The 25,827-nt window shown below is 42.2% G+C and overlaps 1 long non-coding RNA gene across 1 annotated transcript in view; it reads right to left on the bottom strand.

The window, feature by feature from the left end:
- Positions 1-992: 992 nt before the first annotated feature.
- LOC132647042 (uncharacterized) overlaps positions 993-25,827 on the bottom strand; it is a 65,348-nt gene continuing 40,513 nt past the window's right edge. The window contains exons 3-4 of the long non-coding RNA XR_009585329.1: positions 20,385-20,614; positions 993-1,124 (exon numbers count right to left, since the gene is read on the bottom strand). This is a non-coding gene — a long non-coding RNA (uncharacterized LOC132647042). The remainder of the gene's footprint in view (positions 1,125-20,384; positions 20,615-25,827) is intronic.

The following is a 25,827-nucleotide window of genomic DNA, read 5'->3' as shown; positions in this document are numbered from 1 at the left end:
AAGCCTTCTTTCTCTCTCATTAGAAAACAAACAGGGGTCAAGTGGTGGTCACGCACGCCTTTAATCCCAGCACTTGGGAGGCAGAAGCAGGCGGATCTCTGAGTTGGAGGCCAGCCTGGTCTACAGAGTGAGTTTCAGAATGACCAGGGCTATATAGACAAATCCTGTCTCAGAAAACAAACAAGCAAACAAAAACAGACTAAACAAATAAATAATAACCCAGAATAAAAATTGAACTAAGAGCGTAAGTCATGCACACACACCCAAAAACCCACAAAAACACAAAATTGGAAACCATAATATACAAGCAAAAAAAGCCCAAACAAAGCAATATGAGACGAAAATATCCTTGAGTCTGTTTTGTGTTGGTTGTCCACTGCTGGGCAAGGGAGCAGCTCCTCAGTGTGGCTTATATACCCAGAGAGACTCCATTAGAAAAAGCTAATTTTTCCTCTGCAAGCATTTGAGAACTGGAGCGAGTTTCTTGGTTAGGGTTGGGAGCTCATTTCCACTTCCCTATCTGTGCTCTGGGATCCCACTTGGCCTGAACCTGTGCAGGCCCCGTGCATGCTGCCACACTTTCTGTGAGTTCGTATGTACGTCAGTCTCGAGCGTCTGGAAGACAGTTTCCTTGGAGTCATCCATCCCCTCTGGCTCTTCCAATCTTCCTGCCTCCTCTTCCGCATAGCTCCTTAAGCCCCAAGGGGAGGGGTTTGATGAAGACATCCCATTTAGGACTGAGTGTGCTAAAGTTTCCAGTCTCTGCCCACTGTCCAGTTGTGGGTCTCTGTGTTAGTTTCCATCCTCTGCACGAAGAAGTTTCTCAGATGACAGCTGAAGATGTTTGCAAGCATTTCCACAGTAAGAATGGACCTCAGGCCGTGACGGTAGATCCATAGCACAGCACTTATCTAAGAACTGTTAGCACCTGGTTTCGATCTACACTCACACGCATGCACACATGTACACACTCCCATCTCCACGGTGTACTTGCAGAGGTCAGAGGTCAGAGGACATCTTCCTGGAGTTGGTTCTCTCCTTCCACCATGGGATTTGCGGTTGAAACTCATGCTGCCAGGCTGTTTTAGGAAGCATTTTCACACAGTGCATTCCACTGCCCTGTCCTGGACAAAGCATATTGGCAAAAACAAGAATGTTACTCTAACAAAAAGGAAACAAGTCAGAAGAGTGGTTGGGGATGCTTTCCAGGTTTGAAATCAATTTAACTTTACAGGAACTCAGTCACTACAAAGGAAGTAGAAGTGAATTCTCGTGGGGTTACCACATTCGACCAAGAATATTCAATGATTACTACTAATAATCCTAAACAAAACCTCTAAGAACAGACATCTGTACAAACAGGGGCTAACCCCCCAAATACAAACTGATGCATACTTTAAATTAATATCTCTACTATAACATTCTTTCTAGGTCCTTTTTTGTCTTAAATCCAATAACTGAATAGAAGTCAGACTTTTTGCTTACAAATGTATAAACTGCTAGTTCTGTGTCTCAGTGAGATATGGACTGTCTTGTTCAAACTGGAATAAATTGTTTCAAGAAGTACAAGTGCTTAAGTGTTTGCTTCAGGAAGCCGAGATCATCTATCATTTGAACTTTGAACTGGAACATTCTAATGAAGAACTTAGTTCTTACAGCTGTGCTGCTAACCTGAGAGCTGCTGGTGAAAGAGGCACTTCACTGGTATCTAGGTGAGAGATTAACTCCACCAGAGGCAAAGAAAATTACCCATTTCCCCCTGCCCAACCCACTCACCCCAAACTGTCAGTGGATCTGAAGTGAGAGGAAGTAGCCAATTTTATTCCCAATAACACTGCTGATGTTAAGATAAGGGTAATTTAACTCATGTTTCTAACTATGAGCAGATCAGGGACCAGCAATGCTCAACCCTGCCTCAGAATGCTCAACCCTGGGTGTTCCCCACCACGCGTTTTCAAGCCAAGAGTGGGGCCTTTCCTCTCAAGTAGGCATCCATTTCAAGTGAAGTCGGAATTGCACTTCTTTTGTAGAGTCTGGGCTAGCAAGATGTGTCAATGCTGTACAAGTTTTCTTAGCCTCCTAAGAGATAAAGAAAGACCCATGTATTACGGAACTGAGCATAAGGACTGCGGTCTATTCAACAATTTGTTGGGGCTGTGTGGCCGCAAATGACTCCCTGTAAATGACTCCAAAATAGAGGCTATCAGTGGGCAAGCTGGGATGTGGAGAAGTTATTTAACGGGAGCTCATGTTCCTTTTCATCCATAGGATCTCCACAGGGTGACTTCTGGGAATTCCAGGAAGGTTGCTCATCCCACTTCCATGACCTTTGGATGACTGATATACTGTAGAACAGAAATTACTCCCCATGTCCAGGCTTTGCTTTGTCGCTTACTGTAAGACTAGGGTATACCTGAGCCATTCACTGTCCTTGACACATAGAGGGTGCTGATGGAGAATTAGCCCACTTCCTTGAGAGATTCTAACCTGTGGTCAGGGAATTGGGGATGCTGTGACTAAATATAAGACCACATTGTATTTCTCTTAAAAAAAAAAAAAAAAAAAAAAAAAAAAACAGGCTCGTCTCTGTTACAAAAGCTACATTCTGATCCTAGGGATTGCTCTGATATTTGCTGCCCACAAAGAACGAAACTATCTCTGCTCACAAATTTCAGTGGTATTACTTCACCCTGATTGTCTGTAAAAACCCTGGCCTGCCTCTTAGGCATATTCAATTTTGCTACTGTCATTTGTCTTCCTGATATTCAGCACAAAAGGCCAATGACACATGTTGGGGTTTTACCCTAACAAAATCTTTCCCCTTGACTTGTGGATGCTTAAACACTTAAGACCACACACTCCATCTGCTTCAGCTGAAATGCTGTGCCTGTAGGTGGGGAGTGACTGGATACTGTTGCACCGATGACCAGTGATAATATTTCAACATCCATTGTTAAGCTTCTTAAGTTTCTTCTTCACTTCAGGAGCGTTTAGCTTCTTGTTTTCTGAAAACCTTACCAATGTGCCGTAGGGAAAGTCAGATCCTCGGATACTGTGTTGGGGGAGATTATCTGGGACTAAGCTGCCGAGGGAATGTGTCGGCCTCACTCAGCCAGCCTTTCCATAAACGCACCTTTATAAACCTCTCAGGGGTAAACTGGGTCACTTGATATTGTTTCAGAACATCTGGAAAAGAGTAACTGGAGCAGGGAGAGCTGGGAACTCTCTTTGTACAGAGATTCGGCGCATAAAAGAAAAACATGGCTGTGACACCAAGTGACTCTAAACCATCTTCTTGTTTACAAACGCCCAGGCTACTGATTATCTGCTTTGGCTCCTAATGTGAGAGGTCTGGTAAGGTCATTGACTTCAGAGAAGCAGTGGTGTTAGGCTCATGAGGGCTTCCTAGCCCTCTTTTTAACAGTGTTCCATAACTGGGAAACGAAATGTAGAGTAAATGTCTTACCAAGGACAACTCTGAAATGGCAGACAGCAGCAGAGAAAACAGAAAGGACAACGGTGGCTATCACAGGCTAAACACCAGTAGGTGCTGCTGAAGGGTAGGAAACTTCAGCTATTATTATGTTTTGGAGACTTGAAGTGTACCATGGCACTTGTAGTTAGTAACAGTGTATCTGTCTGGGGATACAGTTCAGTGGGAGAGAAGTTACCAAGGATGGGCCCAGCCATTTCATCCCCAGTACATCAAAACCAAAGTTAATCAATAATGATATTGTATTACATACTCATAATGTGTTAAGAGGCCAGGTGAGTTGGTGCATGCCTGTAATCCCAGCACTCAGGGAGGCAGAGGCAGGCAAATCTCTGTGAATTTGAGGCCAGCCTGGTCTACAAAGCAAGTCCAGGACAGCCAAGACTACATAAAGAAACCCTGTCTCAAAAAACAAAACAAACAAATTTTCTAAGAGATCAGATCTTCTTTTAATATATATATATTATAGTTTTTTTTTACTATTGTGTGCATATGATATGTTCATGGGAGCATAAGGATAGCATTGGGTGTGTGCAGTTCAGAAGACTCATTGTGCTCTCTGGACTCAGTTCTTTCCTTCCACCTTTATGTTAAAGGAATCAAACTCAGATCTTCACATTTGTGCAGTGTTTTACCCGCTGAGCTAGCTGTCTAACTGAACCAATGTTGTAAATCCTAAATATTCTCTTTCCACAGAGAAGATGAGGTAATTCAATAATATGATAGAAATAGTCCGCTTTGTGCAATATATATGTAAAATGTGCTGGGAGTGAGCTAAAGGAGGTATGATACTGAGCTCTTGAAAGAACCCCTACTGCACAGGACCAGGAAGCACCCACCCAATCTATTAGCAGCTACTTTCAGATCAACTGGCCAGCACTACATTTTAAAGACAGCTAGCAATTTCCTTGCAATCCCTGAGCTACACACACTGGCTACAACCCATTTGACAGGTTGAGATTCAGACTTTTCATATAAGGAAAGTCCTTCCTGAAGGAGCTTAAGTTCCAGGTGGGGGAACTTCCAAAAATTCTGCAGTAGTATGTTTGGTGATTTTCTCTTTCCTTAAAATATTAACTAAGAACTCCATGGAGAGCTTTGCCTCTCGGTAAAGGAGCACGCTGAGTGAGATGAGCTGGCTGGCCAGTGGTTCCAGCTCTGCCATGCTTTCTTCCTGGTTGGCATGAGAGCTCCTTCAAGTTAAGACAATACGTCTCCAGTGATGAGGTATCACCCTCTATCTTCCTTTCATGACATGCTTCTTGTAAAGCTGAAATGAAGCCATTTCTTCTGCCTAGGGTTAAGAAAATGTGTCCTGCTCTAAAGAACGCTAGCGATTCCTCATAGTACATGTGTCAGCTGGCGCCTGCGAGTCCTGGCATCTCCACTCCCACCATAAAATGCAGCATCTGTTTCCGAGAGGTGCTAGTGTTTTATGATCCAGAATATCGCTCTAGACTGACTGGATACAGCTCACTTGATAAGCAAGGCTGCTGTGCCACCCAGAATGAATGGTCCCTGAGAATCTCTGGTCCTCTTCAGGGTTGGAAAAGGCGCAGGTTTGGGCAAAGTTCTGTGACTTTGGTAAAAGATTCGATGGCACACATTGTCCAGGGTTCTTTCTACATACATAGGTCAGGAAACGTAAAAGGTGAGTCTTTGCAGTAAAGCAACCCTCCAGTAATTCATTTCTTTGTTTTCTCCTGGCTGGTTAGTTGTTTTCTGTTTTGTTTTGTTGTGGTTTTTTTTTTTTTTTTTTGACAACTTGACAGAAGGAAAGAGGAAAGAATTAAGAAAACCCCTCCCGAAATGCAAATCAAAACGACCCTGAGATATCACCTTACACCCATCAGAATGGCCAAGATGAAAAACTCAAGTGACAACACATGCTGGAGAGGTTGTGGAGAAAGGGGAACCCTCCTCCACTGCTGGTGGGAATGTAAACTGGTACAACCACTCTGGAAATCTATCTGGCGCTTTTTAAGACAATTAGGAATAGTGCTTCCTCAAGATACAGCTATACCACTGCTAGGTATATACCCAAAGTTTGCTCAAGTACACAAAAGGGATACTTGCTCAACCATGTTTATAGCAGCTTTGTTTGTAATAGCCAGAACCTGGAAACAACCCAGATGTCCATCAATGGAGGAATGGGTACAGAAATTGTGGTATTTTTACACAATGAAATACTACTCAGCCATCAAAAAGGAGGAAATCATGAAATTTGCAGGCAAATGGTGGGATCTAGAAAAGATCATTCTGAGTGAAATATCCCAGAAGGAGAAAGACAAACACGGTATATACTCACTTATATAGACCTATAAGATATGATAAACATAATGAAATCTATACACCTGAAAAAGATAATCAAGAGAGCGGACATGGGGTAAGATGATCAATCCATGTTTAGAAAGACAGATGGGATGTGCATTGAACCTATGAGAGGAGTCTACTGAAAGCATCTGAAAGACTCTAACTAGCAGTGTTTTCAAAGCAAAGACTCATGACCAAACCTTTGGCAGAGTACAGGGATTCATAAGAAAGAAGGGGAGTTAATCTGATGGGGAAAGGATAGGAGCTCCACAAGGACCAAATATATCTGGCCACAGGGTCTTTCTGAGACTAACATTCAACCAAGGACCATGTATGGATATAACCTAGAACCTCTGCTCGGATGTAGCCCGTGGTAGCTCAGTAACCAATTAGTTTCCCATAGTTAGGGGAACAAGGACTATTTCTGACATGAACTCAATGGCTGGCTCTTTGACCTCCCCACCCCCCAAGGGAGGAGCAATCCTGGTAGGCCACAGAGGAGGACTTTGCAGCCAGTCCTGAAGATACCTGATAAAACAGGATCAGATGAATGGGGAGGAGGTCCCCCCCATCAGTGGACTTGGAAAGGGGCACAGTGGAGATGAGGGAGGGAGGGAGCGACTGGGAGGGAATGAGGGATCGGGACACGGCTGGGATACAGTTACTAAAATGTAACTGATAAGAAAAAAAATAAAATTCAAAAAAAAAAAAAAAACCCTCCCATAGGCTAGTTTTTAGTGATTGATGATTGACGTGGGAGGAACCAGCCTACTGCAAGCAATGCCATCTCTGGTCAGGTGGTCTTGCATGGTTTACGAAAGCAAGCTGAGCAAGCCAGGAAATGCAAACCAGTAATCAGCAGGTGTCCAGGGTCTCTGCTTCCATTCTTACTTCTAGGTTCCTGCCTGTGTCTCCGCCCTACTTCCCTTCATGGTGGACTCTAACCTACAATGGGAATTAACCTTTTCCTCCCTTGGTTACTTTTGCTCATGTTGGCTATCACAGCAACAGAAAAGAAACTAGGATGTATTTCCTCATTCTGGGATTATTCATTGGGTACCGGCCGATACCCTACCCCTAGAACTGAGCATAAGTTGTAGCTGTCTGGTACACACTTGTGATGGATGCAGACATTCAAAGATGCATGAAGTATATTAGCAGAAGTGAGGGGAGTTGATCAAGTGGATAAGCAGTAGGAAGACGGAGCAGAGGCTAATATTTGGGGGCATTCAGAGATGACTCCCTATGGAAAGTGACATTTAACTTGAGGCCTTGAGGACAAGAAAGTAGAAAGATAAAAAAGAGTTTCTTTTCGTTCCTATTTTTGTTTTTCAGCCAAAGATAGAGGCTCAAAGGCCCTGAGGTAGAAGGGTGACACTTGGCCCATGGGAGGAATGAGATGAAGTCAGACAGAGGGAGAGCGGCTCATTTAGAACTGGTGGCATATGCTATGCGTGGAGGCCTAGCCTCTGGGTCACAGTTGTATCCCATAGCTGCAGGAAGCTGGGATGCTGGTTTATAGTTTTAAAAAGAAAGAGTTGACTACTGCTGAAGAGGTTTCCTGTCATTCATTGGGTGGCAGCCATTCAGTACTTCGCGCGTACTGTTCCGACATAGGTGATCTATGGTCTGCACTCTTTCTAATATCACTTCAATGCAGATATTTTACTTTTGTGTATGCATGTTGTGCTGGTGCTGGCTAGTGTGACGTCAACTTGGCACACAAACTAGAGTTATCTGAAAGGAGGGAGCCTTAATTGAAAAACATGCCTCCACGAGATCTGGCTGTAAGGAATTTCCTTCATTAGCTATTGATGGGGGAGGGGCCAGGCCACTGTGGGTGATTCTACCCTAGGGCTGGCGGGCTCTAGGTTCTATGAGAAAGCAGGCTGAGCAAGCCATAAGGAGCAAGCCAGTAAGCAGCACTCCCCCATGGCCCCTGCATCAGCTCCCTGTTTGGCCTCCTGGTTCCTGCCCTGTTTGAGTTCCTGTCTTGACTTCCTCCAATGATGAACAACAATATGGAAGAATAAATGAAATAAATCCTTTCCTCCCTGACTTGCTTTCTTGGTCATGGTGTTTCATCATAGCAACAGAAACATGTACAACACATGTACAAAGTGAGTGGTATGTGTGTGAGGGTGGGGAGGGAGGGAGAGAGAGAGAGAGAACACAGGTGTATGCCAGGTTCACCAGCCCTGGAGCTTCTACAGCATTCCTGTCTCCACCTCTGATCTCCCATAGGAAAACTGGTATTAATGATACTCACACTCTGAATGCAGCCTCACATGGGGATTCAGACTTAGATCCCCACACTTAGGCTGCAAGCGCTTTGATTCACAGAGCCATCTCTCTAACCCAAGGTAGACATTTGAATCCCATTCTGTGGCTTAGAGGGGGGCAAGGACTACATCTCCATAGCTGCCTGTGGGGCCATGTCTAAACGCAGGCCAGCCTCAAGCCCATGCTTTTTCTCTCTGTATCATACCATTTACCCACTCACAGGCCAAATTATGAACTGCTAAGCATTTGTCATGTTTATGTGACATTTTGTTCTTCCTAGCTCCTTGCCATTTTAGGAGACTTTTCAATGTATTGATTGTGAATGTTAAAGTGACACCAGGTATATTTAAATCTTTATACAATTAAATATAGTTTAACCTGCTCACCTGGCCTGTTAGAAAGGAATCCCTGGAGGAAAGTTCTAAATTAATGCTATGCAGCCACTGATCACCTAAGATCTGAAATTATATTGACTTGGGTTTGAATTCCAACTTGTCCAGTTACTGACTGGGTCACATAGATTCATTGGTTGTGAATGTGAAGACTCAGTTTTGTCCCCTGTAAAATGGGCATATTAGTATTGATTTCTGTGGATCATTGGGACAAATAGCTACACAAAGCAAGATCCAAGCTCCTGGGAGAAGCTGAGCACACATGAGCCTTGACTGTCATCATCTCCATGACAGCCTGTTCTCATGGTAGTTGCCCATATCATTGTTTCTACGGTTAGGGTATCAGGTGGCCAGGTGAGTGGGACAATGACAATGCGTTTTTCTCCTGTGGTATGATTTTGAATATGTTGACAGTACTTTGCTCGTATCCTCATTTCAAATTATTCAAAGGACCATGAACAGATCCCTAGCAGGGAGCTGGACCAGGTCTACCAAAAAATGTTCTCCAGCACTTGAAACTGGCACAAAGAAATTCCGAAAAGATTCAACTACAAAAGGAGATAGTTCGTGGAGATAATTGGCTATGGCCATTTAAAATCTATGGACCTTCCTTTAGATAATATAAATAAATCACACCAGAGAAGCTTTGTTTCCTTTCTCCTCTGAGGTTTTTTAGCTTAAAATAATGGTCAAGGTCTAAACTTGACCATTTTCAAATGTAAAGAAATGTTCACGTGCTTTTGTTTTGTAAATATACCACAGATGACTTTATGGGTGAATCAAACCACCCCTCCAAAGAAGGCGGAAAATATATATATTTATAGGAAGAGGGCTAGGGAGACGGCTCAGTGTCTCAGAGTCATAGCAAGAGCCTAACCATTTAACTCAAGCCTATATATAATCCTGGAATGGATGTTATAGCAGTCTTGTTTATCTCTTGACATGATGTGAACTGACTAATTTCCATGCAATTTGAAGATTCCATACTCATTCTGTTGAGCACACAGTATTTGCTTGGTGGTTGACTCGATGCTGGGAGCCGAATGGGAAATGGAAAAGAAAAAGCACTCCAATGGGGATAGGCAAGCAAAATGCAATGGTCACCGCTCCAGCATGAGGCCCTGAGTTCACATCCTCAACACCCATGTTAAAGTCAGGCACAGCTGCCTTTGTCTGTAATCCCAGGGTTGGGCTGAAGCAGAGGGCAGTGGGGGACAAGCAGATCTGTGAACCTCACTGGCCATCCTGTGTATCCAAAATTGTGAGCTTGGGGTTCAGTGAGAGACACTGTCTGAAATATAAGGTAAAGAACCACAGAGAAAGACCCCTGAACATCAGTGTCTGCCCTTCACACGCATATGCGTGGACAAGTGCATCTGCGCATGCACACGCACACACACCACACACACACACACACACACACACACACACACACACACACCAGGGAAGTGAGGTGAACTGAGGGAAGTTCTCCTTTAAAGGTTGTCAAGATTCTCCCCTGGTGCCACCACAGCCATGCTCAAGTTTATTTGTCTGCAAGTTAACACAGCAGGTCCACAGTAATGACTATTAAACAAAATGGAGAGGCCTCTGTCCAGTGCTTGCCACATATTCACCCGCTGATCAAGATTCGCTGTTGCAATAATGCAACCCTTTAGGATTATAAGAGGTTTTTTTTTTTAATCACCAGGTTAAACTCCTGTGTTTCGTAGATGATGGTCCCATGAGATCACGGACTTTCACAGTATTTCAGGACTACTAAGACTTACTTGTAAAGGCAGGATGAAGCTCAAGTTATCTGACATAACCGAAATGTCCCTGCATGTTTAAGCTGTGCCTACTCTTTCATCATGTTAGTATCTAACTGCCTTTCCATTTTGCTTGCCTATCCCCATTGGAGTGTTTTTTCTTTTCCATTTCCCATGCTGTTCCCAGCATCAAGTCAACCACCAAGCATGTACTGGGTGCTCAATAAAGGAGCATGGAATCTCCTTTACATTTGTAGGCTCTCTCTATGACTCCTAAAGAGAAAGTTTATTACATAATGACATGACGCCGGAAGACTCAAGGCAGCGCTTTTCTAGGTAGTCAGACTTGGGGAGCCGGCCCTGTCTGGAGGCAGTGTACTGGTGGACAGAGAGAACTTGGTCTACAAGAGTCAAATAGATAGCACTCAGGTAAACAAGGTCTAGCAGTTCAAGGGGTCATCCAGCCTGTGAAGTTCAGACTAGCATAACTCAGTGGCCACCTTCAGGCATAAGGTGCATTTTCACCACGCTGCACCGGGCCACTCACCACTGTCCTGGGTGTAAACTAATAGGCCTCTAATCCCAAAGGGAGGTGCAAGGAGTGACTAGAAGAAAAAAAGTGTCCTAGTCTCCAGAAAGAGACTTCCACTGACAGTCACCAACACGATCCATGCACTTTAATATGCCATCTGCCAAAAGCCCTATTTCTGCCTGGCTTGTAGGGCATCACCCCTTCAAAGCATGGCACCCCCTCCAACTCTAGCATGAAGGAAATAGACGGGGCAAGAGGCGCAGAGGAAATACTAAATGACTCGCTTTATCTCAGGTTCAAATTCAGCATCCATTAAAAAATATTATTATAAGAACTACCCAGTTCACCCCAGCACATGGTCACTGACAAGATTTCTAAGATGAGAAGTGGATGTCCTTGTGAAAAGGTATTTATTTCTTGAGATCTTGATCCCTGACTTTCAAAGAACTTATAATCTCATCCACATGTTGAAACACGGTGAATCAAAAACATGTGAATGAACAGTAGATTAATCAATAGACATATAAATGATAAATACATAAGTCATACATGCATGCATATATACATATATAGACCCTGTGACCAAACATGCCTAGAAGACAGCTGAGTATAGATCACATGGAGCTACTTCATACCCAGTTTGGGGGGACTGATTCTGAATGCTTTCAAACTGTTTCACCAAAATCGCCTTATAAAATTTTGTATCTTCAGACTAGATGAATAAAGAATCCTTTTACATGAAATTCTATCCAGGCAGAATCACACATTATGAACCTGGATCGGAATGATGTTCCAGTTACACACCCCTTTCTCACTTCCCACACAGGACCTGTATTTGGTGGGCTCCCTAGATCAAAAGCTGCACTGACACAGGTTCACATCTATAACTCAGGGAAATGATGTGGGTTCATGAAAAGCTATGATTTTCCTCCCTCTCAAAAACCAGGCAAATATTTGATATTTTGCCAACCCTACTCAAAGCGGGTTAGATCCACATTTGACTTTGCTGTAAGTATAAAGTGTGTGTATGGGGGAGGAGAATCTCTAAAATTTATAACCAAAAGTTTCTTTCTTACACAGAGTTCGAGGCAAAGAGCAACTTTTTTCCGACTCTCAGACATACTACAGCTTGAATGTTACAGGAACATAAAATATAGTTATTGTCGCCGGGGCTCAAAATTTCACTCTATTCCACTTGAACACTGATTTGGAGTTCATAAAAATAGCAACAGTAACATCGCCAAAGACATCCCATAACCTTAACGCAAAGTAAATATGAACACAGAACAGAAATGTAACCTTTTCAAAGTTCCCTGCATGCAAATACCATGCAGAAGTCACTGACTACTGAATTCTCCCACGCTTCTTCAATATCCAGATCTCCCTCCAGAGCACAACGTTGCAGGCTTAAGTTGATCTTTCACATGTCCTTGAGCCCTCTCATTGGGTGATGGTTTCTGGACATCTAACCATCATTTCTAGGTATAAGAAATGATAAGAAGGCCATCAGGTTATAAAAACAAGATTCACAAAAGAAACTTCTTATGAAACCTATGGATCTGTTTATCTATTGAGACTCAACATCGCTATGCTTAAGCCATTATCCAAAGCCATCCATTGAAGGGAAATGTACTGGGCTGGGGTTGGCATTCAAAAGAGAAGCATTTGCCTAGCATGCTTGAGGTCCTAGGTCCAATCGTCGGTTATTGGTATGACAAAAATTACAAATGAAATGTAGTTCTAAATGTAGTTATGAAACAATGTGCTAAGACATTAACCCTTATTCTTCTATCCCAGAGGCATTTAGTTGTATGATGAGTTTATGTTACCCTTCTGGAGTTTTAAACTGAAAGTTTCTAGGTAAGTATAAGAGACCAGGGAGCTGGAAGAGGATGTCCTAGATTTACTGCGATGCTATGTAAAGAGAGATACCTCAGGATGAGGTCTTGGGGTTGATCAAGTATTGGGATGATTATCAATGTAAAACTGAGCTCTAGACTGTGTGGTATGCAGGCTGGAATGCTGCTAGACATCTTCAACCACACAATTCACAGCAACTCAGCCTCACCTGTAAAAACAATAGTGGACAATGACCAAGCCAAGGGTAGACCAGGAGGGTGATGGAAGAAGCATAAACAGGATGGGTGAGTAGAAGATGGGTCTGTGGACTGAAAAGCATTACCTAGGAGTACTTAGTGTTTTGGGTATGGCATTGCTTCCGGTTGCACAACATCTAAGTCTAAAGTTTGAGCTCCGCTCTGGAGAAGCGCTTGGAACTTACAAATATTCCATGAAAGGTCAGGGCTGTAGCTCATTCAGTGAAGTGTTTCCCTAGCATACACAAAGCCCTGGGTCAGATCCCTGGTACCACGTACAACAAGGCACAGCAATGTAGGCCTATAATGCCAGCAGTCCAGCAATGGAGGCAAAAAGATCAAAGTCAGCTCTGCTTATAATAGTGACTTTGAGGCTAGTCTACAATGCAAGAGACCCTGTCTTTAAAGGAAAAGGAAAAACAAGTTGATTGATTCTAGGAAGCTCAATGGGGTAGCCTTCTCTGACGTGCCTTTCTACAGAACTAACTGGTCACCAACATCTCCATGTGTCAACAAATGGAGAGTGTTCTAATACACCTTCTAGTGCTACCTAACCAACACAGAACAGTTCCTAACCACTATCAAAATTTAACTCCTGATCTCTGTTTACTTAATAATTGTGTAACATTTATTTAGAGGGGGCACACGTACCATGTTTAACATATGTGCAGGTCAGGGAACAACTTGCAAGAGCTGATTTTCTCATTCCACCATATAGATCCCAGGGAATCCCATGTAGATCAGGTTGTTAGGCTTAGGGGTAAGCACTTTTATTCACTAAGCCATCTCACCAACACTTCCCAACCCCATATTTTAAAATGTGTTTGATATTTATAAACCAAAAACCTGTGGTCCATCTTTCTATAATGCCTGGGTCTATAATTGTAACTGTTGAACTATAAACTTAAGTTTTGCCATCTATCTTAAGGTCCAATGAACAAATAGAACAATGTAGAAATAAGTATTCTCAATACATCAAAGGCGGAGAATAGATCTGTCAATCCATGATATAAAATGAAGAACTTTGTTTACTGTTAAAACATCAGAAGTCAATCATAGAATCATGAAGAGAAGAGAAAAAAATGCAGACCCAGAATCTTCCAGATTCTGTTGAAAGCAGTGGCACAGGTGATGAAATCTGAACATTAAAGGATTTTGATTTCCTACACCCTGGCTTTGTTTTTGTTTTGCTACAAAAACAAAATGGTTGAAATTTTCACTTGGAAAATTAAAGAAATCCATCCTTCAATGTCATCCTCAACTCTGAGCAGTGGATAAAGACATATTTTCCTAAATTTGGATAAAGCAATGCCCAGATCTAAGGATACACAGTCATCAAACCTCGAAAAAATAACAAGTCAGTTCCTCTTCTGATTTTACACAGGTTGAGAGTCATGTGTTACCATTAACAACTGTATAGTTGTTAATACAAAAGAATTTTTCTAGGCAAGGGAAGATCTTACTATCAATACATTTTTTTTTTAGACTTTGGAAAGCATGGCTTTATGGGAAAAAATGATAAACAAAGAAAACCTTCAGATGTGACAGATCCAACATTCTGTGTATGTCAGCAGCATGGAACACATTGACTTTCAGGGGGTCCAACTTGCAAAATATCTTAAATGACCAATGACATAGAAGACTGGTTTTGCTTCAGACAGTTCTTTTGAGTTTGAGTGGTATGTGAAGTTAAAGAGAAAGAAACTTGTCAAAATAACATTCCATCTCCTGCAATTAGGTCTGCTCACAGGATAACAGCTGTAACCAGAGTTCTAAATCATGATGCTTCCCATCTTGATTAAAGGCATTCAAGAAGACCAGACCACATTTATGTTTAAAAAAAAGTTTTTTTAACTCTTCTGCAGAAACAAATGTGTTTCCCAGGGACTCATATGTGGTACTGGATTCAGAGATTGTTGTTGAAAAGAAATCTTTGAAGGGGGGAAAATATCTCCAATTTCATTGGCCTGCAAGGAATGAGAATGTGACTTGAATACTTGAGCATGTGACTCTGTAGCGTAGCTTCACATGAACAAATGAAACACTGTGTGTGCGCATGCGTGCAAGTACTCCACACCACTGGGGAAAAGTCTATTGTAGCAAGAGAACTAGCAATAGCAAAGCTGATCACAACGGCCTCTCTTGCTCACCCACCTATTCTAAGTACCTAGAATACTTCTCCTTATTTATTACTTAACAACAACTCGTTGAAGTATCTACTATTATTATCTCCATTTTACCCATAAAAACTGAAAAGCACTGAGAGGTTAAGCAAATTGTCCAAGGTCACAGAGGTCAGCCTATGGCTGAGAAAGCAGTTCTTCATGCCCTGGGACAAATGTGTCCATAAGTGAAACTGTTGGCAGAGAATTTCTAGGATACTACTGTCTGGTGATAGGATGAGGCACAGCCGAACTACCACAAGTCCACATTAGTGTTTTTGTTATTGAAGAAAAAAAAGTATATCCCATATATCAATAAATGTAATTCAAAAAAGTATATGTGTACATGTCCATAAGTATAAACATACACACACAAACTCAGCTACCCAATGTGACAAATATTCTTAAATTTTCACGAAGACTTCTTCTCTTTGTCTGAAATAATTCAAAGGTGTCTGTCGTGTGATTTTGTTGTCAGAGGCTGTCCCGTCTATAAAACAAGCATGTTCTAAATGTCTGATGGATGTATGCATATGGTTATGTGTATAGTATATGCATTCTTATGGTTTGTGTCCCTAGCTTAGAATATTATTCATACATCTTTCATTTGCACACGATAAGTCAACTCAAATCAACTGAAAACCAAAAGGAGGAACAAATTAATCTCTACAAGGGAGTAGTCTAAAGCATTCTAGCATTAGGATGAGTGAATCCAGGCAGTCAGCCATGTTATCATAGACATCTCACCATTGTGCCCGTCAGTTTGCTCTATTCATCAACTTCCTTCTGGGACTGAACCTTGTTATCGAATGTTACTAACTCTAGGTGGCTGGTCTAGAAATGAGAACTTCTTATTCCTTATAACATCAAGCAGCATGCCAAGCAAGCACTGGGTTGGTGTGGCCTGCGTCCTCCCTCATCCCTGAGCCAAGCACTGCCTTCTCTAGATGAGGCATCCTACAGGTCAACCAAGAAGGAGGAAATAAAAGAAGGGAGAAAATAAAGAAAAATGTACACACAGAATGAGGTACTCGTGTGAACAGAAGAGTGGCTAGAGTTAGTCTCTCTCCAACATATTGTTATCTTCAGGGTTATTCCAGAGTTAAGCTTCCAAAAATGGAAGTGAGTAGATCATTCTTTCCTCTTCCTAAAGCTATGTTCTTTTTTTTTGTCTGTTTATTTATTTATTTATTTTTACAAGACAAGACCTTTGTGGATGATGTCATTTGGAGGGAACTTTCTTCTTCACTGTATTTGGTGATAATTATTATTACCATAGTAATAAAGATATCATTCCAATAAACCTACACTTAAAAATCATAAATTAGCAAAGTGTATTCCACTGTACACTGATAATTTCTTGGAGACTTGGATGTATTGGGAGCCTTCTGTAGTGCTTTCTTACACTGCAGTATATCTCTGGCCTCCTACCTACAAAGTGGCTATAGTTCATTACAGGGTCAAACATCTGGAAATCCAGAAACTTCTCAGATGACTGAACAAGAACAATAATCACACGTTCTGAAGGCTTCATGAGGACTGAGTCCAAATAAATAAAGACATAGTTAAAAAAAAATTTAGGGGCTTGACAGATGGCTCAGTGGTTAAGAGCACTGTCTGCTCTTCCTAAGGACCCAGGTTCAATTCCCAGCACCCATATGGCAGCTCACAGCTGTCTGTAACTCCATTTCCAAGGGATCTGACACCTTCATACGAATGCACATAAAATAAAGTAAAATTAACTATTTTTTAAAAAATTTTAAAGATCTACTATGACAAATGAGAAAAACTCAGGAATGCCTTCAAGCAACTGAAGTCTGAAAGGTTCAGAGTTCAGACATGATGAAATGAGGCTCTCAGGCTATTCTGCTTCATTGTAGTTGCATGTTGATCCTAAGACTTCTTCCTATCCTATACAGAGAGAGAAACAAGACTGGGAGCCACGCCACAGACGACAGGTGCCAGTTGAGGTGCTGTGAGCAGGAAGCCCCCACCGAACTCTTGTAAACTGGAGTCTCCTCTTTGGATCCCTCCTTCTCACTAGAATTTTTGTTTTTCTTTTTGACCCAGGGACAGCACAGTGAGGAGTGCACACTCAGTGATTCCTTCCATAGCACACAAACATCAGACAGCCTTTCATTCATTTATTTGTCCATCCCCTCCCTTCCCATCCTCTCTCTCTCTTCTCTTGGCCTACAAGCACTAGAGCTACTAAAGAGTGATGAACTGCCAATCTGTTCTTGAAAAACAGGATTTCCTCATCCTTTGTGTACATGCTGCACTGACTTTCTTCTGTTTCCTTTTGTTTTCCTCCCACCTAACACAATGCCTTGATTTCTTTTCCTCTCGCTGTGATAACATACTCTGACGAAAGCAACTTAGGGGAGGAAAAGGTTTATTTCTGCTCAGAGATGACTGATAGAGTCTCTCCCTGTCAGAAGTCACAGTGGCAAGAGCCTGAGGGAGTCAGTCACATAATAAAGAACAAAGAAGCAGAGAGCAACAGATGAATGCATGCTAGGCTCCCTCTCTCCGTTCTATACAATCTAGGATCCCAGCCACTTAGGTGTGCCTTACCTTCTCAATGCATGCAATCTAGATAATACACCCTGGGCATATCAAGAGGCCCTCCCCCACTGTGAAGATGGCAATAAATACTAACCATCAGAATAGGTTTTGAGTTTTATGAACACGCCTTCAAATTAATGCATGGCACTGGGTGGTAATATCCTGTGACATCTCCAAATCCATCCCACCGATCATGAGTCCCCACCCATCCTCATGACCACATACAACCCTGGGATAGATGGGTGACCTGAGGAAGAGCTTCTCTGGCCTCTTCTAGTGGCACAGCTGAACCAGGGGTCTATGGATCGGTCTTCATCTGGCTTCCTTCTTGATCAATCTGTGGCATGCCCACTGTGCTGATATAACCAAGGTAACAGCCTGGTGCAAAAGGGATACGAAGCTCGAAGGGGTAAAGGGACAGCATCCATTCACGCACATTGACTGTTACGAATGTGCTGGGTGAGGCTGAGTTTGTGCTGTGAGCCTGGACCTCAATGGGGTGATGCTGAGCTCTGGTGGGTTTTAAGAAGCGAAGCCTATGTCCCTGACTCTTTCGCCTGCTTGTGGGGCCCTAGAACTCTTCCTACTGGGTTGTCTCATCTCCCCGTGATATGATGGTATGTGCCTGGTCTTATTGTAGCTTGATATACCATGTTGGTTGATGTCCCTGGGTGGCCGGCTCTTGTCCGGGGTGGGGAGGGGGTATGGGAGGAATGGATCTGGGGGAGAGGGGACATGGGAGAAGAGACTGGGGGAGGAGCAGGAGGGTAAACTGCACTCACAATGTAATATATGAGAGAATACAAACTTTAAAAAGCAAGGACAACAACAAGAAGTGGAGCCTGGAGGAACATATGGATGCTCTTTTCTCCTCATTCTGGCTTCTTTTCTGTCACATGACCTCTCCTTCTCAAAAGCATTTTTAAATCCAATGCCCTGTACCATGGGTGACGCAGCCAGGAGCCCTCAACAGAGTTGGTGCAAGCTGGGTTCCTCTAAGACTGAGTATACAAGCAGAATTTTTTTCTTGATAAATACCCAGCCTCAGGAATTTTGTGATAGGAAGAGAAAACACAATAACACAGTAATTAACTGGTGGAGTCCAAGTTCAAGGCCACATTTCCCTGACACCCAGGTTTACATCCTTGCCCTGTATCATGCTACCATTCACAGGGATCTGGGCAGCTTAGGCTTCATGTGGGTCCTCTAGTAAGGGAAGTGGGGACTGCATCAGACAAGGACTCACTCACTTGCCAGCTTTTTGATCACTTTCCCCTGGCAGGATTGCCTTGCCAGGCCACAGGGGAAGAGGACAGGCTCAGTCCTGATGCAACTTGATGAGCTGGGGTGGATGGGAAAGGGAGCTTTCCTTCGCAGATGAATAGGTGAGGTGGGAGGACAGAGGAAGGGAGGGGAGGACTGGAAGGAGAGAAGGGAATGGGGCTACAACCAGGATGTAAAGTGAATAATTAAATAAATTAATTTTTTAAATAATCTTTTTCATAAGGAGACCAGAACACAATTCCTTCCTTTCTGCAGGCATCCGTTCCCCCAGAGCCTTTAAGCAGGCAGTGGAGAGCAGATACCAGCCCCAAGGCTATTGTATAATCAGAGGGGAGAGCGAGCCCCATTGGCTAGGGGCCAGGCAAGCTTAGCCCCCCCATTCCTGCAGCAAGCAGATTAGCACCTGCCATCTGGCAACCAGAGGCTCCCCATGCAAGCTGCAGCCCCCACCCCAGGAATCACTGGTCTGTCCTGCACCAGTCAGGCCCAATGAAACTTTGATGGCTCTATTAATGAAGATGAAAACTCAAGATATGCCAAACAGAGATTAAATAGCATCTTGGTAACATGATTATCTCTGAATTACTAGCTGCATAGTGAGCTAGCCAAGTAACTAATCCTGGGGAAGGCTGGGTGCTTTGGACAGCAATGGATGACGTTAGCTCTATCAGAGTAGAATTTTACTAAATTGAACACCCAGAAGTGGCTTTCTCTGTCCTAGAAGTCACTATGCTTCACAGACTTAATTTTTTTAAGTTCTCAGGTGTATATATATGGGCTTAAATATGCTAGAAACTTCTCTGGGGTCAAACATCTAGCAGAGGCCAAGCAAAGGATCAAGCCCAGTTCTGTTGTTTTCCAGTGTTAGTGGGGTTTTTTAAAAAAAATGTCATGTTTTAAATTAGGTTGAAGGCTAAACGGAACACCAGCCCCCAAAAAGGAAAATTATTAGCATTTCCTCTTTTATAAGCTACAAAATGGGATTTACTAAATGATAATGACAGTGGCGTTATGATTGCTAGTGAATACCTGTAAAATAATAATCTGACATATACAATGTCTATCGTGTTAGCTGGAGCTGTGTGAGAAAGACTTTACTTGGAAACTGTGGGATGGGACACGGAAACACTGGGATCACAGTTAACCCCCGAATGTTTGGCTGCCTTACGTAATTCAGTCACAATGCTAAGGACTTCGTGGCATGGTAAACGTGGTGAAGTTGTGTGTTCTTTGTAAATAATAATAATAATAATAATAATAATAATAATAATAATAGCCAAAGTTGCTGTTTCTCAACCTGTGACTCTCAAGCCCACTGGGGTCAAATGACTCCTTCACAGGGGTCACATACCGTATATCATGTATATCAGATATCTACATTAAGATTCATTCGGTAGCAAAACTAAGTTACGAAGTAGCAAACAAGCCAATGAACAAAGGAGTGTATGGCTGGAATCACCATGAGGAACAGTGTTAAAGGGTCACAGCGTTGGGAAGGTTGAGAAGCGCTGACCTGAGTGCTTGGTGAAGATGCCCACACACGGCACTTTCTCTTGAAGACCATCTCCACGCCTATGAGATAAGTGAGCTCAACCAGCGCTGGTGTTGAACCTTCTGCTGGGAGGATCTACCTCCTCCAATCCGACGTGAGGATCTACCTCCTTCAATCCGATGTGTCACTGGGATGGGACATTTTACACTGACAGCAGCTTTGATCATCAGTAAAGTTCTTGAAGTGCCTTTCTGGAGAAGCAAATGAGATCACATTCTTTCATTCTCCTAGTCAACAGTCTCACTATCACCCCAAGACTTGCAGACAATCAGCTAAATCACATTGTCAATCTGCTTCCCTTCCCTCCCTTTGTGAAGCTTTCACAAACTTTTCAGCTTTCTGCCTTTCTCAACCGAGAAATTTTACAGAAGTGCCTATAAACAAGAGGTAATTGTAAGCAGATTTTTATAAGCCAAATAGAAAGATGAATAATCTTCCTTTTTGTTTTTTTCTTTCTAGAAAATTCTTGTGCTTGGTGTTTCACAATACCTTTTGCACCCAGCTTTGGCACAAATTGTTGTTGGCCACTTGCCAGTTTGAAATGACCTAAAAAATAAATTACTTCTTTGGTACAAAAGAAATAAACAAGGGGAAAAAGGAAGGAAGAAAGAAAGGAAGGAAAGAAGGAAGATAGGAAGGGAGGAAGGCAGGGGGGAAGAAAGGACAGAAGGAAAGAAGGAAGGAGGAAAAGAGAGAGGAAGAAAGGACAGAAGAAAAGGAAGGAGGAAGGGAGAGAGGAAGAAAGGAAAGAAAGAAAAAGGAAGAAGGAAGGGAAAAAAGAAAAAATAAGAAACCTTGATACTTGTAAAATATTGCTTCAAAGCACTGTGCTGGGTTAGAGCTGCCTGAGAGTACTCTGCCCAGGGCAAAGGGGCAGGATTGCTGTCTAAGCCTTTGTGTAAATCATCCTCCCAGCCGTATTTATGCCCCCTCTTCACATCATCTTTCAGCCATGCTTTGGAGAATCGCAAACATTCTCTCAGGAAAGAATCACGTATTTTCTGGGTCACAGACACCTTTCATTTTGGGCTAAGATTTCAAACACTATCAGCCAGGCAGAAATTGAGACAAATGTTTAGTCACTGAGTTCATGGCTGGGGTTAGTTAAAGAAGGCATCATATTATCTAAATGCATGAGCCCACTCATTTTGTGGGCTTCTCTTACTTTGTGTGTGTGTGTGTGAGAGAGAGAGTTTTAGATACTTAGAAATTACAATGTCCAAATACTGTGGTTAGACTTCTAAAGCTCCATTTTAAAAGGAAAAGTATTTTCTGGTTTTGCTCAATGAAAGCAATTACATTTGATCCCACATGGCAAGTGACTATATATGCATTACCTCTTCTTTAACATGTTTCTTTCCAATACATGTTTCTTCTTAAATCACATATCTTAACATAATCTTAAAATTAGAAAAATAAAATGCAAAAAAATCAAACTTCTTAAATGATGAAATGCATAAGTAAGGCTTTGGGTTGCTTATATACACTACTACTGACTGATGATACAGCCTCTGAGTTTTTTTATGTTTGCCAAGATGGCCATTTTTATTGCATTGAATCTGTAGATTGCTTTTGGTATTCACCTTACACCCACGAGAATGGCTAAGATCAAAAACTCAAGTGACAACACATATTGGAGAGGATGTGGAGAAAGGGGAACCCTCCTCCATTGCTGGTGGGAATGAAAACTTGTACAAACACTTTGGAAATCAATCTGGTGTTTACTGAGAAAATTAGGAATAGTGCTACCTCAAGATCCAGCTATACCGTTTCTAGGAATATATCTGAAATATGCTCAAGTATACAAGCAGGACATTTGCTCACCCATGTTCATAGCAACTTTATTCATAATAGCCCAAATCTGGAAACAACCCAGCTGTCCTTAAACTGAGGAAATGGGTATAGAAATTGTGGTACATTTACACAATGGAATACTATGAAGCAATTAAAAACAAGGAAATCATGAAATTTGCAGGCACAAATGGTGAGAACTAGAAAAGATTACCTGAGTGAGGTATTCCAGAAACAGAAAGACACACGGTATATACTCACTTATAAGTGGATATTAGACATATAATATAGGATAACCATGCTAAAATCTGTACACCTAAAGAAGCTAAGCAAGAAAGACGACCCTGGTAAGATACTCAATCCTCATTCAGAAAGGCAAGTGAGATAGACATCAGAAGAGGGAGAAAACAGGGAACAGAACAGTAGCCTCCCACAGAGGGCCTCTGAAAGACTCTAACCAGTAGGGTATCAAAGCAGATGCTGAGACTCATAGCCAAACTTTGGGCAGAGTGCAGGAAATCTAATGAAAGAAGGGGAGAAAGAAAGACCTGGATGAGACAGGAGCTCCACAAGGAGAGTAATAGAACCAAAAAATCTGGTCCCAGGGATCTTTTCTGAGACTGATACTCCAACCAAGGACCATTCATGGTGATAACCTAGAACCCCTGCACAGATGTAGCCCATGGCAGCTCAGTGTCCAAGTGTGTTCCCTAGTAAGGGAAACAGGGGCTATCTCTGATATGAACTCAGTGGCTGGCTCTTTGATCACCTTCCCTGGGAGTGGGGTGTGTGTGTGGAGCCCTAACAGGCCACAGAGGAAGATAATGCAGCCAGTCCTGATGAGGACTGGTAGGCTAGGGTCAGATAGAAGGGGAGGAGGACCTCTCCTATCAGTGGACTGGGGGAGGGGCATGGGAGGAGATAAGAAAGAGAGGGTGAGTTTGGTAGGGGATAGGGGAGGAGCTACAGCTGGGATACAAAGTGAACAAACTGTAATAAATAAAAAAATTAATTAAATTAAAAAATGTAAAATGATCTATAAATAAACTAATAAAGTTAGTAAATCATAATAATAAAGATCTCTTCTTTTTGATCACCTCCTCCTGAGTGGGGAGCAGCTTTACCAGGCCACAGAGGAAGACAATGCAGTTAGTGTGATGAGATCTAATAGGCTAGGGTCAGAGGGAAGGGGAGGAGGACCTTCCCTATCAGTGGACTTGGGGAGGGGCATGAGAGCAGGTGAATAAGGGAGGGTGAGATTGGGAGGGGATGAGGAAGGGGGCTACAGCTGGGATACAAAGTGACTAACTGTAATAAATGAATAAATTTTTTAAATATCTTTTTAAAAACTAAAAAAAAAATAAAAATAAAATTGTCAAGATCCTAAGACAGGACATCGCTAATAGATGTAAAATGAAGTATCCAGAATGGAAAATTCTACTGAAAATGTAATCACATCTATACTTTGGAGAAAAGAAAACTCAGATATATCTAAAATTATCATTTAAACCCAACTCACAAATCACCTGTAATGACGGGAACCATTCATGGGAATCAATGAAAGATACAAAAACACACCAAGCCTTGTTCGTTTTGGGTGTCTGTCCCACAGACTTTTGAAAATCATCTTGGTATCATCGGTTTAAATGTCCATTTACGTTCAAAAGAGAAAAAAAATCGTTGCTCTCCTCTGATGTGTTGAAAACAATAGTGAGAGCCCCTCAGAGTTGCTCAGAGAAATAATGCAAGCGCTCTGTAGCACACGTGGTCAAATCGCAGCTAAAACTGAACACAGTGTGGAGAGGAGCTGGATGGAGGAAGAGGTGTGGTGACTCCAGGATCTTATGTCCCCTTTTCATAATATTCCTTTGAAAGCCAGCTTGCATCTTGAGAAAGACCTCACCCTTTAAGACCATCACACATTATCACTGACTCTCAGGCTCACAGAGAAGCTAGAAGTAGTTTGGGGCTTTGGCTTTTAATAACTATTTTTTTTTATTTGAGAGTAGTTGTTTTGCTTTGATTTAGAGAGGGTCTCCTGCCTCCCAGGCCTTGAACTCTGTGAATAGTGGAGGGTGATCTTGAACTTCAAATCTCCTGCCCCCACTTCATGAGTACTGGAAATTTAGGCATGTACAAAGACACTGGTGTTATGTGGTCCTGGGGAGTGAAGTAGGGATTTAAGCATGCTTGGCAAGCCCTCTACCAGCTGAGCCATAGACCCAGTCCAAGAGCCCAGTTTCAGTAGAAAGTTAATTAAACCAACCTTTGTTGTTGGCACTATTAACAAATACAGAATCTTGAAGAATATTAATGTTACTCCTAGGTTTCATTAGTACATGTGTGTGCATGAATATTTGTGTGTGCAGACATGTGTGCTAATACAATTGTTGTCTACAAATAATGCAGTCAACAGAATTCTTCCTTTAGAAGCTGCTGAGTTTTGTTTTCACATGTGTTACTATACACATTTCTACAGTTGTGAACAACTACGTTTGATTAAAATCTGTCAGATTTATCTTTTCAGCACGAGGGAAGAAATATGTGTTTTGCTAGAAAGGAAATCAATATGTCTATGTGATAGATGTAGAGTAGAAGGCTGGATACTGTCTCTTTAAGTGATGAAGCAGGAATGGCAGGGCAGCTCCCACCATTGGCTGCTGACATCACTGTTGTGTGTGGCAAAGTCCCTGTTTAAATCTCATAATCTGTGTTTATAGGATAGACTTATAGTCACTGACCTAATAGCGATCATTCCAACTTGTGAATTAACAGAGTCCTGCATCTGAGGTGACCATGGCTTGCTTTGTAGCGGAATCTTTTAGACAGAGCCTTGTACTGTTGCTCTCCTGTAGTCAAAAACGATGACTCTCATGATTAGAAAGGTATCTAGTTTCAAAGGCTCCAAAAGTGGACCTTTGAAGAGAATCCACTTTCTCCAGGTAAACCAAAAAGAAATCCTTCAAAGTAACTCCCAGGCTATGCCATACACATATGGAGCAAGAAACATCCTGAGAATGGGACTGAAGGCTGCCTGTGACAAAAAACAAACAAACAAACAAAAAAACAAACAAACAAACAAAAAAACTAACCCAAAGGCTCCTCCCTACTCTGACATCTTTGGGGACCCATAGGATTCCCAGGGACACAAACAGTGCTCTTCTGACTAGGAAAGAAAATGCCTGCCCTTGGTGAGGTTAGAAGATTCTTCACTCAGAGATGGAATACCCAACAAACAAGTGTCCAGCTAAGCCAGCTAAGAAAATCAGGGCTCACAGACATCACCCCAGCAATTGTACGTATGTGTGCCTCTGGGATTACCACCCGCAGAAACATTCTAATGATCTGCAAAGTAATGTCTGTAACTGTAAGCTCATAAGACCACCTAAAATTTCCAGGATGTCTTGTCCCGTGGGTATGAAATCCATCAGCATTTGAAGTAGCTACTTGCAATCAATTTAAACAATAATGTTTTCTAAGTAAGCTTACAAAATTCCCTTTAAATATGTTGTTTTCTGCTCTTTGACCAATGATAGAATAGATGGCATTTTACTGATGAATATACAAACATGTGTCCCTATATTTTCTCCACTCTGATTAAAACTCTGAGTTG

This window comes from Meriones unguiculatus, chromosome 14 (genome assembly GCF_030254825.1).
Source record: "Meriones unguiculatus strain TT.TT164.6M chromosome 14, Bangor_MerUng_6.1, whole genome shotgun sequence".
In the NCBI taxonomy this organism is placed as follows: Eukaryota; Metazoa; Chordata; class Mammalia; order Rodentia; family Muridae; genus Meriones; species Meriones unguiculatus.
The sequence above is the reverse complement of the archived record's forward strand: the minus strand, read 5'-3'. Positions and strand labels throughout refer to the sequence as shown.